This window comes from Scyliorhinus canicula, chromosome 13, assembly GCF_902713615.1.
Source record: "Scyliorhinus canicula chromosome 13, sScyCan1.1, whole genome shotgun sequence".
Classification (NCBI taxonomy): domain Eukaryota; kingdom Metazoa; phylum Chordata; class Chondrichthyes; order Carcharhiniformes; family Scyliorhinidae; genus Scyliorhinus; species Scyliorhinus canicula.
Genome location: NC_052158.1, coordinates 138,212,683 through 138,230,240, shown reverse-complemented (window position 1 = coordinate 138,230,240; position 17,558 = coordinate 138,212,683). Strand labels below are relative to the sequence as shown.

At 47.4% G+C, this 17,558-nt stretch overlaps 1 protein-coding gene across 5 annotated transcripts in view; it reads left to right on the top strand.

Moving 5' to 3' along the window:
• Positions 1 to 17,558, top strand: part of LOC119975414 (transcription factor Dp-2-like) — a 225,226-nt gene that overhangs the window by 75,567 nt on the left and 132,101 nt on the right. The gene's annotated exons all lie outside the window — the stretch shown is intronic.

Sequence of the window (17,558 nt, the reverse complement as noted above, 5' to 3'; positions counted from 1 at the left end):
CTGCGTCTCCATTTCTGAGTTTGATGATACAATGTCGGGCATGTCGGCGTCGACACAGACTGGAGGCGTCACAGCAAACTGCTTCGGCAATGGAGTCGGAGGATCCAGATGTCTTCCCGAGGAACCTCACGAGGGACCAACCTCCGTGAGCGAATATGATCCAAATGCCGTCTCTTCAGTTGCCCCAGACCTGAACTTAGTGAGAGACTGATCCTGTTTGACGGACGATGATCCCAGAGAACCAGCGAACACCACCGGTGAAGTTATGAATGAACACCGCGTTGTCCGATGTGAAGTGGCGGAGAGGTCAATATCGAACCGGGTAGTGCTCTTGCAACTCCTGGTTACAGTGCACCTTCACGCCGACATCTGATAGTATCAAACTAAGCCGGGTACTAAGCCTATGACCCATGAGCGTCTCGTCGGGGGCCACCCCAGTTACCGTGTGCGCTGTGATCCTATATGAGCTAGCCTGGTGCCCATCAAGTCTGCTTCTTTAGCCCCTGTTTAACGACTGCACGGCCCTTTCTACCAAGCCGTTTGATGCCGGATGTCATGGGGCAGTGCGGAAATGCCGAATCCTATTGCATTCCGTGAAAGCGGCAAATTCTTCACTCGTGAAAGAGGCCCTGTTATCTGTCACGAGCACCTCTGGGATTCCATGGGTGAAAAAAGAAATGTGCAATTGCTCGATGGTTGCCCAAGAGGTGATCGTCACCATCTTCTGGACCTCAAGCTACTTGGAGTGGGCATCCACCAGAACGAGAAACATCAAACCCAGGAATGGACCAGCGAAATTGGCGTGTACGCGAGCCAAGGGTGCCCCGGCCACTCTCAAGGGTGTAGGGGTGCCGCCACAGGGAGCGTCTGGTGTTCTTGACAGATGGAGCACTGTTGAGCCAACGTCTCGGTATCTGTGTTCAAAACCGACCACCAGACAAAACATCTCACCGACATCTTCATTTTGGACACTCCGGGGTACCCGCTGGGAAGGTCCTTTAACACGATTGCCTGACCCTTCACCGAAAGAACAACCCTCATGTCCCACCAGAGGATGCCATTTTCTACGGTCAACTCTGAGAACTTCAAGGCGAACACCTTCAACTCGCCTGGTAGCTGTCCATGCCACCGCATAGCACCAGATGCCGCACCTTGGCAAGGACAGGGTCTGTTTGCGACCAATCACAAATACAGAACGAAGTGACACGTAAGGAGTACAGAAAATTCAGGACAGCAAACACTTCGTCCATCACAGGGAGGTTTGCTGATTCGATCTGCAGAGAAAGACAGCTCAAAGCACCTGGGTACCTGGGTGGTGTTCGAAAGAGTATTCATAAGCAGCCAATAACATGGCCCAGCGCTCGATCCTTGCGGAACGAATCAATGGGACCGCCTTGTCCTCACAGAAGAGGCCTAGCAATGGCTTGTGATCTGTGACGATAAAGAAATGGCAGCGATAGATATACTGATGAAATCTCTCACTCCAAATATAACAGCCAGACCTTACTTTTCCATTTGAGCATACTTTCGCTCAGCTCCCATCGTCCATGAAGCAAAGGCGATTGGATGTTTACGGCCATTACTCATCCGGTGAGACAGGACTGTCCCAATCACATATGGCAATACATTGCGTGTGCCGAATGGCTTCGAAGGATCGAAATATGTCAACACTCCCAAAGAGGACAAAGTTTCACTTTTTTAAAGGCCTCATCCTGGGCCTCGCTCCACACCCCAAGGGTGGAGCTTCTTGAGCAAGTGAAGGAGGGCCAGGACGGTCACCAAATTCAGAATTAACCTGCCATAATAATTGACCAACCCAAGAAAAGAGCGAAGGTGAGTGGCGTCTTGCAGGGTGGGGACCAGTTTGATGGTTCTCACTTTCTCGGTGATCAAGTTCAGGCCATCGTGGTCCCCCTGATACCCCAAATAGATGACATCTTTTGCATGAAACAGGCACTTTGCAGGTGGACCCCAGACTTGGAAAAGCACTTCAACATTGCTCCGAGGTTCTGCAAATGCTTCTGGTCCGTGGTCCCCATGAGTACCACGCTATGAAAACCACAAGGCACAGCAATCCGCGCAGGATACTGCGCACACCTAGGATACCCCGAACGGCAGACTGGTGTACTCGTAGAGAGCCCTGTGCGTATTGACCCTGCCATATTTCCATGAGGACTTGTTGAGCTCCAGCTACAGAAAAGTGTTACTCATGTCCAATTTCATAAATGTGCAGCTACCGGCCAATATAGCATAAAGATCCTCAATCAGGGTAAAGAGTCTAACCTCAAAACCGTGTTCACCGTCAATTTATGGTCTCCACCGGCGGCGCGGTGGCACCCCCCTCCCGTAACACAATTGCTATGGCTAACCCACCCAGCTCTTCCTTGCCCGCAGCCGGTTATTCTCCCTCGGGTGTGTCTCCTGGAGGACGATAACATCAGCCAGGCCTTGTATTTATGACTGTAAGCATGGTGCCTTGTAAGCCATGACTAGTATAATGGGAATATTGGGTCTTGCGGTGTGCATTTAGCTTCTGTCCAGCAGAAGATTGTTTGATCCTCCTTTCCTTTTTACATACCCTTGCCATCCAGACCAACTTCACTGCAACCCCAAGACTTATTCTCACCTGAATGCACAACGTTAGTAAAGGAGCAAAGCTTATTCATTTGGCATTTGACTGTCTAAGCCAGTGCTCAGCTGAGCCTTATTCTCCATGGCTAGTGTCATTAATTAATAGGACACCCCTTCAATCGACCCAAAAATAGTAATGCTGAACTCCTCCCACATGCCTTGAGACCTTCCTATTTTGTTTTTTTCAAGCTTGTTCTTCAACTGCACCACATTGACCACTTAAGGAGAACATGGTGCTCAAAACATAGGTAATTGTGACCAGCTTCCAAACTCCACCATCACCCATCAAGTTCCTCCCATCCTCCTGCGTAGCCGCTGCCTTCTAATTCCCATCCCTCCTGTAACTATCCAGCCTCTTCCCATTACCTTTGACCTCTGACCCCATCATTGTCAATGTCAATAGTCCAGTTCTCCCCTGATCCCTTCATTGTTAATGACCCCATTTCCTTTGCCGATCTGACCCCTCCCCTTCTCGAGGCCACTTGCACCCTTTCTTTCTGAGAACCCCATATGTGACCATCCAAAACCAACACTCCCACCACACAAATACCTTGTCCATTGTAGACCTAGAGAATCCAGATGCCTCCCCTGAATGTTACTGTGCATTCTGTTGCCCACTACTATGACCGTAACACACCTTAGTTTACTGACTGCACCCTACACAGCATTCTGTGCACAACTGTCATTCCCAAGAGAGGCTCTTTCTGACATAACTTGTACAGTGCCAGGGAAGTCTCTAAGACACACCCCTGAGAGTGGTGACCTCATCTCCACCACATGTCCCTTAGACATGTCCCCCAAACAGCCTTTTCATCTTCCCCACTGGTCCTTCCGCCACTGCCCCAACCCTGCCTCCAGCTTTTCCCCTCTGATACTTACTGACAACCGAACCCCATCCCCACCCCAAATCCTGCCTTCGTCTCGGCTCTCTCCTCTGGTTGTGCCTCTCACGGCCCAGCCTTGGTGCAGCTTGTGCTACGGGCACCCAATCTGAAACAAAGGTGAACGTAGCATCTGCAGAGCTCCAAGTTGTGGATGAAGCGAACCTCACCGATGGGTGTCACTTATATACACTCGTAAAACAGGCCGTTCAATTTAGCTGCAGGCAGGGAACATGATTCAGGTGAATTGGCCTTCTGATGAACATTCATGAGATGTTAATTAATGCAAATTTAGTTCCCTACATTGTTCAGCAAGAAACTTGGCCCACCTTGAAAGTCGGGCCAACAAAATTGCAAATTATTTTTCCACCGTGGGAAGTTGATTTTATTTTCTCATTCATGCAAAATGAAGTGTTCCTGCCTGCCACGATTTCTGCTGCTGGAGAGGAAGATTCTGTCCATGTTTCCAGTAAATTTCCGGTAAATTTCCTTCCAAGGTGAGTTAATTCTTCCCAAATTGTGTTCCCAGAAATGTTCATGGCATTCAAAGTGTGGTCTAACCAGAGCTTTGCATGGTTGAAGCATGACTTCTACCCCATCATATTCTAGTTCTCTGGATATAAAGGCTACCATTCCATTCACATTTATGAATATTTTCTGTGTCTATTCATGACATTTAATGATCTGGGCACCTGGAACCCCAAGTCTCTTTGGACCTCTGCTCTCTCTAGCACACAAACGTGGACCAGGCAGAATGGCACCCGGGGCCATCGGAGACCCCTGAGTGGTCAGGGTAAGTGCAAGTTGGCTCCCCAACCCTCGCCCTAGAACAGTGGTACCTTGGAGGCCAAAGAATCAAGCGAGGCCAGTGGATTGGATTGGATTTTGTTTATTGTCACATGTACCGAGGTACAGTGAGCATATCATTAAGTACATTAAAATAAAAGAAAAGAAAATACATAATAGGTACACAATGTAACTACATAACACCGGCATGGGTGAAGAATACAGGGGTGTAGTGTTACTCAGGTCAGTCCATAAAGGGTTGTTTAGGAGTCTGGTAACAGCGGGGAACAAGCTGTTTTTAAGTTTGTTTGTGCGTGTTCTCAGACTGCTGTATCTCCTACCTGATGGAAGAAGTTGGAAGAGTGAATAAGCCGGGTGGGAGGGATCTTTGATTATGCTGCCCGCTTTCGCAAGGCAACGGGAGATGTAGATGGAGTCACTGGATGGGAGGCAGGTTTGTGTGATGGACTGCGATGGTTCACAACTCTCTGAAGTTTCTTGCGGTCCTGGGCTGAGCAGTTGCCATTCCAGGCTGTGATGCAGCCAGATAGGATGTTTTCTGTGGTGCATCTGTAAAGGTTGGTAAGAGTTAATGTGGACATGCCGAATTTCCTTAGTTTCCTGAGGACGTATAGGCGCTGTTGTGCTTTCTTGGTGGTAGCGTCGCAGTGGGTGGACCAGGACAGATTTTGGAGATGTGTACCTTTAGGAATGTGAAACTGCCAACCATCTCCACCTCGGCCTTGTTGATGCTGACAGGGGGATCCTGCGCAGGTAAGTCACAAGTAGGTTTGCGACCTACTTCAGCGAGTGCCATTTGGTCCCACCCATTCGGGGCACGGTTCCGAATCTGATTTCTCGCGGGACTTCGGAGAACCTCGGGAGGCGTGGAGCCTGTCGGGAGACTTGCTGCAAGCCTCTTCCGGCATTCTCCGGCAGCGTTGCACTCAAGAGAGAGCCCAACGCGGCCATTCAAACTGATTACTTACAGAGCTGCATATCTTATTGTCATTAGCAAATTAGGATTTGTGACTTCCATCCCATCACCTAAGTTGTTAATAAATAAAGTGAATAGTCTGTTTGGTATCTTCAGTTTTCTTTGTTCTCTATCTGGAGAATTATTGGAAGGATCAGTTAGTTGATCATCAACTTGATTGAGGTTGACAATTATCAACCTGTTTGAACTGCTTTCTGTGGCCAACAAGTCCGAGGGTGGGACTTGAACCCAGACTTTCTGGCTCAGAGGCAGGGGTGACACCAGCTGAGCTATGAGGTTTCCCTGTTGTGAATAGCCGAGGTTGCAACACAGATCCTTATAGGACACCACTTGTCACATCTTGCCAATTAAACTACCAGCACATTATCCCTGCTCTTTATGTGCTTCTGCTCAGCCAATTACTAATATCCTGAATTTAAAGAGTGGCTAAAGAATATAATCATCTTGACAGCGAAGCATCAGTAAACTGAAGGAGGAAGTTGAAGGTCTGCTGAGTCATCTATTATGATCACAGCAGTTAGGCTTCTAATATCTGCATGCTAATACAGTTATGACTCAACCATTCGAGCTTTGGTGCATGATACTTAAATAACCCTAACACTTTGCGTGATTAGTTAGCACCTTAATAGGTATCTATTGTGTTTATCTTTGGTGTCACACATGATTTTTTTTTTGTTTGCTAGCAGTGATATACGATTTTCCAATTAAATCGAGCAGCCCTGATGGCCTCCTTAGTGAGGAGATTGAAGTTCAACTGAACAATGAAGTTTATCACAAGGTCCAGGATTACTTTACTGGCACAAATTAATTGCTTCAGTTCAGCCTTTAGCATCAGTTTTGTTCATTCAGTTGTCACTCAGAGCCTAAACCAAGACTGAAGTGTGGGATGTGGCCCTTCACATTAGACATTAAAGCCAAGACCCTGCCTGCTTGTTACAGTGGATGTTCAAGATCCCATTGCACTCCAGGAGGCAGAAACTAGATTTCTTCTGGTGTCTCAGTTGGTTTTCCTGCAGTGCCTTGACCAATACTTCTCTCTCATCCAGTACTACCAGAAAATATTCCGTTGCTGTTGGTGAGACATTTTGATGTTTGCAAAATTCGTACTGTGTTCTCCTTTTTAAGAAAGGCATAACCACTTAAAGTGAGTTATTGTGAAATAGGAATTTCGGTATACATAAAGAGATAGGTATTATCAATTATTCTACCACATCAATAAATGAACTTCAGTTTAATAGGTGACATATTTACAGGAAATCTCTTGTTGATATGTACTTTACTGATAACTGCCCATTTCTCAACTCCTAGGCTGTGATTTTCCAGCCGTGTTGCATCCGCCGACAATCCCCTTTTCCCGGTGAATAGCAGGAGAGCCCAAAAACTGGTTTCACACCGGGCGCCATTCGATCGCAATGCCCCCGACCTGTGGCACCCGACACAATCTGGGTCACGCCCTCGCTGGGTGTGATCCAGATCACCATGTTTAAATGAGTAATTTTTAAAAATAAATTTAAAGTACCCAATTATTTATTTTCAATTTAAGGGGCAATTTGGCGTGGCCACCCCACCTACACCTACCCGTTGAATTTGTGGGGGTGAGATCCGCACAGATACTGGGAGAATGTGCAAAATCCACACGGACAGTGACCCAAGGCCAGGTTCGAACTTGAGTCCTCGGCACCGTGAGACCGCAGTGCTAACCATTGTGCTACCATATCACCCCTTAAATGAGTCATTAAACTCATTTAAATATGCACAGCCCCTTTGAGGCAGGTGTCTCCTGGCCCGCGGGATTTACCAGCCCCAGCGACCACAGAATGATGACGGTGTCAATCAATACTGGGTTTCATTGGTGGAAACCAGATGTGATGGCCGGGTCGGGGGGCTCGCAGGCCATTGGAGCCATTGGTGATTGAGGACAGGTGGCACCCTGGAGGTGCCATCCTGCACCTGCGTAATGCCACCCTGGCCAACCTGGCACCTCGGGTGCCAAGGGGCTATGCCAAGAGGCAGGACCTGAGGGGAACCCTGCCCAAAGAACCCTGCCCGGTGGTTAAGGGGGGACCTAAAGAGGTGTATGAAGAGGTGGGAGGGGATATGGAGAAGGGTTGGGGGGTGGTGAAGAGGGATGGCTCTCACCGACCCCATAGCAGGATATTCTCATGGGATGTGGCACGATACCCTGATGCCGACGAGCATGGATGGGGGCGGGGCCGGGTCACCCCGATGCATGGATGAGGGGGAGTTTTGGTCCATAGACATTTAGTGATGGGGGGGGGGGGGGGAACTGGGTACCTTTTTAAAAAGAGTGTTCTGATCTCACAGGAGCCGGTCTTGCTGGCGTCTTTAGTTCCCCACTCCAGAAAAATTTCTAAGTGCTGGATGATTCAGTGAGAATCTTCCCAAGTTCCAAAAAAAAGACTTGAGTGTCGGTGAATTGTGATCTGGGTCGTGCCTTAACACCTGGCGAGAATCATCCCATGAAACCCACCCAAAATGACACTTAAGTCATTTTTTGGGCGAATCGCGTCCCTAATGATGGAGGCAAAGATGAAGGATAATCGAGAGAAATCCGAAACACCGGTTTACCCACGAGATACAGAGATTCCGTCAATGCAAAGAGCCAAGCAGCGTTTGTAGGGGATGTCATAATTAGGGCAATGACAGCCATCTAAACTTGTAGACTCGGGGGTGGGCAGAGAGGTTACAGAGAGATTTACCTTTAGTTGGAGATAGCTTAAAAGAAAAAGATGACAAAAGAATGTCTACAAATGATTTGCGGGCAGAAAGAAGGAACACCACTGCAATCATCATTGCCTTTCACAACCTCGGGAGCCCCAAAGATGTTCACAGCCAGTGACGCGTTTTTGCAATGAGGTAGGAAAATAGAAGAATCAGATTACATGCAGCAAGTTCCACAAACAGCAGGGAGATAGTGACCAGAAAATCTGCTTTTACTAATACTGGTTGAAGAATAAATATCGGCCAGGAAACCAGGCGATCTCCTCTGTGATTGAATAGCGCCAAGGGATGTTGGCGCTGCACTGAAGTGTCAGCCTCGATTATATACTCGAGTCTCTGGAGTGGGACTTGAACACACGATCTCCTGATTTGTGATGAGAGCGCTACCATTGATAGCAAGGAAACAGGAGAAGTGAAATAACGATTGGGGGGGGGGGGGGGGGGGGGGGGAAATGAGAATCTGAAGATTTCAGGAGAATCTAAACTAGGTAATGCAATGGGCAGAAGGTGGCAACCACAGAGTAATGGGAGAAACAATGGTGAAAGGAAATATGTGCTAACTTCAGTTGAAGAGCTCGCACCAGCACAGGTGTTATGATCTGCATGACTTAATTCTGTGCTGTGATTTTGTGATATATGCTAAATCTAGCTGTCTAGAACATCATAGTGGTTGGTATGCATATGCCGTCCTCGGTACGTTATTGCATTGTGAGGCAGCAGTGCTAACCACTGCGCCACCGTGCTGTCCTAGCGGGTAGAGTCTACCTGGAATCCGGTGTAAGAACATGTGCCCGTACATCCATGATCTAGAGCCTGCCATGATTGGGTTGCTTTTGGTGAATTTCTGTTGGTGAAGTATGATTTTCTTTCTTTGCAATAATATACTTTATTCATAAAATATCTGAAAGGATGTTACAAAATTTTTCAAAATGGCCATCGCAGAAAGTGCAATAATATTCAAGTTGTCTACATGGATCATGTTGCACTCTGAGGTGCTTCAATACAATAAAGGGAACATTGCAGACATTTCAAAATGGTAATTATAGAAACTGCAATGGTATTAAAGTTCTACTTTATAAAAAGAAATAGTGATTCCATTCTTAAAGGTACAAAGCCAATGCGCAGAGCGGACGGGGCAAGCCCTTAATCCATCTCCTTGCTTGCTATAAAAAGCAATTCAAATTTATATTGAATCCAATTCAAGGTCCCCACAAAAGAGACATACAAGATCCAAGCTGACAAGAAAAGGCATTGCACCTGATCTTGGGCCTGATCTGATGCTTGATGTCAACTGTTCTACAAGTCTAACTGATCAGATCAACATTTGATGGTGTATGGCTGTCCACGCCCCAGCCAAGAGGATGATAAAAGATTTGTTTTATGGTCAGGTGTACTAGTCGCAAGGCATTCTTGTTACCTACTTCTCACCCAGCAAGGACTCCGATTTGCACTTGCCTTAGCAACCAGCTAGTGAGTGTCTGCATTTGGGGGAGGGAAGGAATGCAACTAGAGTCTCTTTGGGAATCGAGTTAGCAGTGGAATGTTGGAACCAAGTCAATCTTCTGTGGCAGGTTTAGTAATCTGATACCTGAGCCAGACAGGTATGCAGTACTTAAAGCCATTTTTTTGATCAGCAACCCTGACTCTCTAATTAAACCTGGAGGGGTAGACCTGTTACCGAGGGTTGGAATTCTTTCCAGTTGGTTCTCAATGAGCTGCAAGTCAATGGCCTGTAGAACAGGTGAGCCAATTAAACAGAAGGAAGTTCGATTTTCTGATAGGCTGCGAAGTTTTATGTGATCAAATGCCCACAGTATCCATGCACACTTGTGGGCATCCCTAAGACTGGGCTCTACCCAGCTGTGTGCAACATACATGGAATGAAACAACAACAACAAATTGCATCTATGTAGCACCTTTAATGAAGTAAAATAAACCCAACCTGCTTCACAGGAGAACTGCCAGACAGAAAATTTGGTACTTAACTGCATTGGGGATATTTCAACAAATTGCCAAAAGTTTGGTCAAAGGTCAGTTTTAGCAGCATCTTAGAAAAGGAGAGAGAAATAGAATAATGGAATCATAGAATTCACAGTGCAGAAGGAGGCTATTCGGTCCATCGAGTCTGCACCGGCCCTTGGAAAGAGCACCCTACTTAAGCCCACACTTCCACTCTACCCCTGTAACCCCGCCTAATGGCCAATCCACCTAACCTCCACATCTTTGGACGGTGGGATGAAACTGGAGCACCCGGAGGAAACCCAACGCAGACACGGCGGGGAACGTGCAGACTCCGCACAGTGACCCAAGCCGGAAATTGAACCTGGGACCCTGGAGCTCTGAAGTAACAGTGCTAACCACTGTGCTACCATGCTGCCCAAAATTTATTCATTCATGGGACGTGGGTATCACAGGCTATGCCAGCATTTATTGCCCATCCTTAATTGCCCTTAATGGGGCAGTTAAGAGTCAATCAGACTGCTGTGGATCTGGAGTCACATGTCGGCCAGACCAGGATGACAGATTTCCTTCCCCAAAGGACAATCGACAATGGTTTCATGGTCATCATTAGATTTTTTATTGATTTCAAATGTAACCATTTGCAGTAGCAGTATTTGAATCTGGGTCCCCAGACCATTACTCTGGATCTTTGATTAACTAGTCCAGCAATAATACTGCTAAACCACTGCCTCCCCATTATGATAAGGAGCCAGATAGGTTTAAGGAGGAAATTACAGATCTCAAAGGGCAGCACGGTAGCATTGTGGATAGCACAATTGCTTCACAGCTCCAGGGTCCCAGGTTCGATTCCGGTTTGGGTCACTGGCTGTGCGGAGTCTGAACATCCTCCCTGTGTGTGCATGGATTTCCTCCGGGTGCTCCGGTTTCCTCCCACAGTCCAAAGATGAGCAAGTCGGGTCGATTGGCCATGATAAATTGCCCTCAGTGTCCAAAATTGTCCTTAGTGTTGGGTGGGGTTACTGGGTTATGGGGATAGGGTGGAGGTGTTGACCTTGGGTAGGGTGCTCTTTCCAAGAGCCGGTGCAGACTCGATGGGCTGAATGGCCGCCTTCTGCACTGTAAATTCTATGATAATCTATGATAATCATCACCTAGGTAACTGAACACATGACCACGGGCCACCAGTGATGGAGCAGCTAAAATCGCAGATGCACAACTGGAGGAGTGCACAGATTCTGGGAGGGCTACAGGGTTATAGGACTGGAGGGAGTTATAACGCTAAGGAGGGGTTTGAACACAAAGATGAGAATTTTTAAATGGAGGCGTTTGTCGATTACTGACCACAGGGGTGATGCGTGAGCTGTACTTGGTGCGTGCTAGGCCATGGACAGCAGAGTTTCGAATGTGCTCAAGTTTATGTTGGGCTGAAGATGGGAGACTGAACTGGAAAGTATTGGAATAGTCAAGTCTCAGTGTAACATAAGTATGGATGAGGGTTTCAACACGGATGAGCTGAGGCAGAAAGACTGCCGTACCAGAATAGCTCCGCAGAAACAATTAGAAAAATTAAAACCGCTTCTAACGCCTGGGTAACTATAGTATTGCCACTTCTAAACTCCCACTGACGATTGGATGCCACTCCCCGGATGTCATGGCTCATTGGATACCAAAATTGCCAACTGTCTGCCCCAGCCTCAGACAGTGACCAGCAGATGACTGGAGTTGATGGCTGGGGAAAGCAGAGTTTGTGACAAAGACTTTGGTCTTGCCAATGTTTATATAGAGGAAATTCCTCTTGATCCAGTGAATATCGGACAAGCAGCGAGACAAGTTGGAGACCATGGAGGCGTTGACCGAGAGGTTTGTGAGGTAGAACTGGGTGTCGTCAGTGTACATATGGAACCCAATGTCACCAACGGGCAACATGTAGATGAGAAATAGAGGATAGCTGGGGAGGAGAGAAGAGATAAGGGCTCATGAACTGGAAAAGAAGCCAGGTGACCCTCTGGCTACAATTGGATAGATAGGAATGGAACCAAGCAGAAACAACAGACGCATCTAACAGGGCGATGGAGGAGAAGCAATGGCTGAAGCCAACAGTGTCAAAGACTGTTGCACACAGTTTGAAAAGGATCAGGATGGATAGTTTACCGTAGTCACTGTCACACATGATGTAATAGTTGAGTTTTTTAAGGGCAGTGGCAGGAGTTGAAAGCTGATTAAAGGGGTTTGGAAATATAGTCGCGGTAAAGATGAGCATGGATTAGGGAGGTAATAACGTAATCAAGGAGTTTGGAGAGCAAAGGGGGCTTGAAGATGGGGCAGCAATTTACCACGACAGAGGGGGATCAAGCCTGTTTTTTTTTTGATTGGGTTGGTGGTGATGGCAGTTGAAGTCAGTATGTGAGTGAGAACTGTCACCAATATTCGCTTTTATGTGAGCGATAAAGACAAGTTAGATGGTCGGTTCGGTGAGAATACTGTTGAAGGAGCAGAGGATGGGTCTCCTGGAAAAGAGCAACTCCAGAAAAATGATAATTCAAGACGAGGTTAAGGGAGAACCTTGGAGGCAGTGAATCCGGTGGGCATGGCGAAGGGAAGGTGCAGGAGTGGCAGATAAATGAATGGTCTCGTTCTTTGTAACAAGGAAGCCCAGGAGCTTTTTGTACTTGTTAGAGGTGAGGTTGGATGAACAACGGCGAAGGTTTTAAGAAGGCAGTTTAAATGGGGAAAAGGCATAACATTCCAGGATGATCCTGGAATCGCGAGTAGTTTTTGCAGATGAGAACAAAATTTGGTAATACTCTATGCTCCAGCAAGATCTGTCAATGAGTCTCGAAGCCACTTTTCCGCCAAAAAACATTTTAGTCTCATCCTCTTGGACTTATGGAAGCAGGGATTATGGCTGCACTGGGGGAATAATCAGGGTGATGGAGGGTAATGGTTTTTGGGAGATCAGGGCCGGGATTCTCCAACCCCGCACCGGGTCGGACAATCGGCGGGGGGAGGGAGGGCACGAGAATCGCGCCACGCTCGCCCGCAGATTCTCGGCACCCGCAGGATCGCTGCCGCGCCGATCGGGGTCCGTTGAAAGTGACAACCCGGGCGATTCACCGGGACTCGACACGCCGAGTGCCCGCCAGCATGGGTTACGTATGATCCCACCCGGTGGGACCTCGGAGTTCTGTCTGCGGGGGTCCACCTGGTGGTGGAGTTGGGGGGGGGGAGGATCCGACCCTGTGGGGGGAGGTTCCACGGTGGCCTGACACGCGATTGGGGCCTATCGATTGGCGGGCGGGCTAGTTCCGTGGGGGCCTATGTTCCTCCGTGCCGGGCTCCTGTAGGGCTCGGCCATATTGCCCAGGGGCCGGCATAGAGATGGGAACCCATGCGCATTCGCGAACTCACGTCCATGCACGGACTTGCGCCTGCCGTGGGAGCATGAGCAGAATCGCACTGGCTTTCGGGATTCCTCCATGTTGATATACAGCATGGCGTGGGCAGTGCATCGTTTTATCCCTTTGATTTTCTGTCATAAATCCCTGTTCTAGGATAGGTTAGACTGTTTTTAGCTGAAGACATTGAACAGTTTAAGTAGGGGGGCACAGTGGTTAGCATTGCTGCCTCACAGCGCCAGGCATCCGGTTTCAATTCCGGCCTTGGGTGACTCTCTGTGTGGCGTTTGCACGTTCTCCCCTTGTCGGTATGGGTTTCCTCCCACAGTCCACAGGTGTGCAGGTTAGGTGGATTGGCCATGCTAAATTGCCCTTTAGTGTCCAAAGGTTTGGTGGGGTTATGGGAATAGGGCAGGGGAGTGGGCCTGCGTTATGGCGCTCTTTCAGAGGGTAGGTGCAGGCTCGATGGGTCAAATGGTCTCATTCTGCACTGTAGGGATTCTATGATTTTAAGAAGGGGTAAGATATCAGTGAGGTTTGTGTACTTTGTTTTATTGAATGACTTAAAAGATGGAGGTAAAAATGCTGCACTAATTTACAAACTACATTGGGAGGATTTTCTGGAAGACAAATATGATGGGCTGAATGGCGTACCTGGTTGATTATCTTGTGATGACTGTGTCTTGGAATGGACTGTAAATTTAGAAAGGTAAAGTACTTAATATACAAGTTGCTACTCGGGCTTTTAAAATACTTGTGAAAAAATATTTTGTTTAATCTTGCCATTTACCAAATCACTTTCACTATAAATTGAGTTTAAAATTACAAGAGATAAAATTATGTGATTTCTTGGGTGGCTGGCCATGCAAAGGTATTAAAAAGAACAGAAAAGGCCTCGATGCGCGCTGTATTTTGCACAAAATAAAAGAGGAAATGGTTGTCTGATAACTTGGCGGAAATTCAGTCCCATTCGGTTTCTTTTTTTAAAAATAAATTTAGAGTACCCAATTAATTTTTTCCAATTAAGGGGCAATTTAGCGTGGCCAATCCACCTACTCTGCACATCTTTGGGTTGTGGGGGCGAAACCCACGCAAACACGGGGAGAATGTGCAAACTCCACAGACAGTGACCCAGAGCCGGGATCGAACCTGGGACCTCGGCGCCGTGAGGCAACAGGGCTAACCCACTGCGCCACTGTGCTGCCCCCCCATTAGGTTTCTGAAGCGTTTACATCGGATCTGGTATTCTGTAGTTCATTTTGTTCTCTTCACCTTGACATGGCCAAGTGCAGTAATACATTTACAGCCAACAGGACAGAAATACATAGCTGTGTAGGTCAGTATCCCTAGTTTTGGATATTACTTTCAAGGTAGCAATGCCGAAAGCTAACTGCTGTGCACATGAAACGTATCTTTTTAAAAATCTCGGGCGCGATTCACCGATTATGGGACAGTGTCTGCGCCGTTGTGAAACAGGCGTGGGCAGTAGCGATTCTGTCCCCCACAGCAGGCCAGAACAGTGCTGGAGTGGTTCATGCCGCTCCAGCCTTACGTCCTGGCACGCATGGGGGCGGCGCCAACCCGCACATGCGCAGTGGCGACGCGCCAACCCATGCATGCGCGGTGGTCTTACTGAACGCTCCGACCCCGCAACATGGCGCCGGGGTTCTGGGTCCGGATGCGCAACAAAGTAGGGGCAGGGGAGAGGCCGGCCCGCTGATCGGTAGGCTCCGATCGCGGGCCAGACCCCATCGGAGGCCCCCCTCACCCCCCCCCCCCCCCCCCCCCTCCCCTCCACAGGCCGACCCCCGACCCTTCGCGCAGAGTTCCCGCCGGCAGCGACTAGGTGTGGACGGCGCCGGCGGGACTCTGCTTTTTCCGCGCGGCCACTCGGCCCATCAGGGCCGGAGAATAGGCGGCCCCGCCGTGTACAGCAGCCCGTGACTGGTGCCGCGCCAAGCACGCCGGCGCAAATGGCGCCGGTGCTCCGCACCTTGGAGAATTACGCGTCGGGGCAGCGTGGCCCGGCGCAGGGCTAGGAGAATTGCGCCCCTCATTGGCTTACTGAGTGCTCCGATACAAATTCAGAGGACTTGTGTACTGCTCATGTCCATGTATTCTACTACAGAATTGCTTTTATTGGACTATCAATAATGGGCAGAGCAAATATGTAGTGTCAGCTGAGCTTAGTTGGTAGCGTTTTTGCTGGGCCAGAACCTTATGAGCTCACACTTCATATCCGGATTTGGAAAAATAATCTAATCTATTATTCAATTTAGTGAATTCAATTTTGTTAAAAGTGCCATTCTTGGGATGGGAATGCTGCATTCCCTTATTACAGTAATTCATATTGATAAATCCCAGTAGCAGTATTCAAAGAAGAATAGAGCGTTCTCACCATATTCTGCCCAAGAATCCTGTCCGTAACCATCTCTACCCAGAAACCTAGTGAACTGATCATTTATCCCACACCGAAGATCTCAATTTGCAACTGAATGGCTACAGCACTCAACCCAAAGATGTGCAGAGTAGGTGGATTGGCCATGCTAAATTGCCACTTAATTGGAAAAACATAATTGGGTACTCTAACTTTATTTAAAAAAAGAATAAATAAATAAATAAATAAATGAGTTTTAAAAAAAAATTATCTTTGCCAAACCTACTCCATTTCTATGCAGGTACTGTAAATTGCAAATTCAGCTTTGAGGGAACTGCACGTACCTGATTCTGACCGCTGCAAAGTTGAATGAAGGTGCCTTAAAGGCAGAAATTATGGAAATTGCATTGTTATCTTGTGTGGGTGAACCAAGTGATCAGTTTTTCCATATCATGCCCAACCCAAATTTCTATTTGCTTCAGAGCAGTCAGTTCTGAGTTTGGTTGCAATTAACAGCAGAACATTTTTGAGTACCCTGACGAGCAAGAGCAGCTTCCTGTTGGGATAGAAGTGTGTTGAAGGATAAAGTTAGAATTTACTGCATCGCCATGGACAATTCACAGTGGTGCGTTCTTTATTTTGGCATGCATAGAAGTGTGAAAAGAGTAATTAGAAGCTTTCCTTTTGCGAGATTTCGATTTTTGGCCCATTTACATGTGATTCCAGCACCCCCTCCACCCAAGAAAAGCAAAAACGAGGAGCAAGGCGTTCTCTCGTGTCCTGGCCAACTTTCATCTCTGAACCAAAGCATATTAATTGGTCATTTATCTCATAGCTGTTTGTGCACAAAACAAAGAGTTGTTGTGTACTCAAAAGGTAATCCAGTGACCGTGAAGTGGTTTGGGATGTCCTAAGGGTATGTAATTGTATGTGTGTGCAAGTTCCTCCATCACTCTCTTTTCCCCATCTCTCCTGATGAGACTGCATTTCCACATCTACTGCCAAATGCTCTTGTATCTTGTCCAAGAGCCCTACAAAAATACAGACAAGGATGTTTAACAACACTGGTCTCACCAAGTTTTCCTGTACTCGTTCACTTTTGATTGTCCTTCACGGAGGTATCCTTCAACTAATGCTTGCTTCTCCCAGAAAGGCTGTTGAAAGTTAACAAAAAGTGCTGGTATATTGTGCAGATCGGAGTACCTTTGGTTAACGCAGTCCATTTCGTGCTTTAGAACTTGGCGGTAGAGTGCTTGGGGTTATTCTCAGGCAAGCATTGTTGGGATGCCTACATTATCCAGATTGGTTTTGGTGATGTTGGATAACCGTCTCAATTGACAGCTTTCCTGGCCTCCCCCTTGGTTGGGAAATGTATTGTAATGTAGGGAAGACCTAAAAGGAGAGGTGAAAATAAATCGTTTCACAAACTTCAGTTTCAGTAATAGGCATCCATGCAGAATAATGCTTTGTCTTAAAAACTTAAAAATGCACCTTGACAGTGGCTGGAATACCGAGTACTTTCTATTGCCATTAGCTTTTATGCATGTCTTCTCTTTCTTTTTACATCACCCTTCCTTCCACAAAGGAAGCAGTTTGGAGTTTAGTGGACAGGCAAGCTACAAAAGTGCCGCTCAAATAAGTTAATCATGTTTTACATTTGGCTAACGATGGGTTTTGAATCTTGGAAAAATTGGCTTCTCTTTGTTGTGCGCGCTGCAAGTAATGAACAACTTGTTTGTTCCAAAGCACAAACGAAACGTGGCACAGCAAATAAAAATAAATCTCAT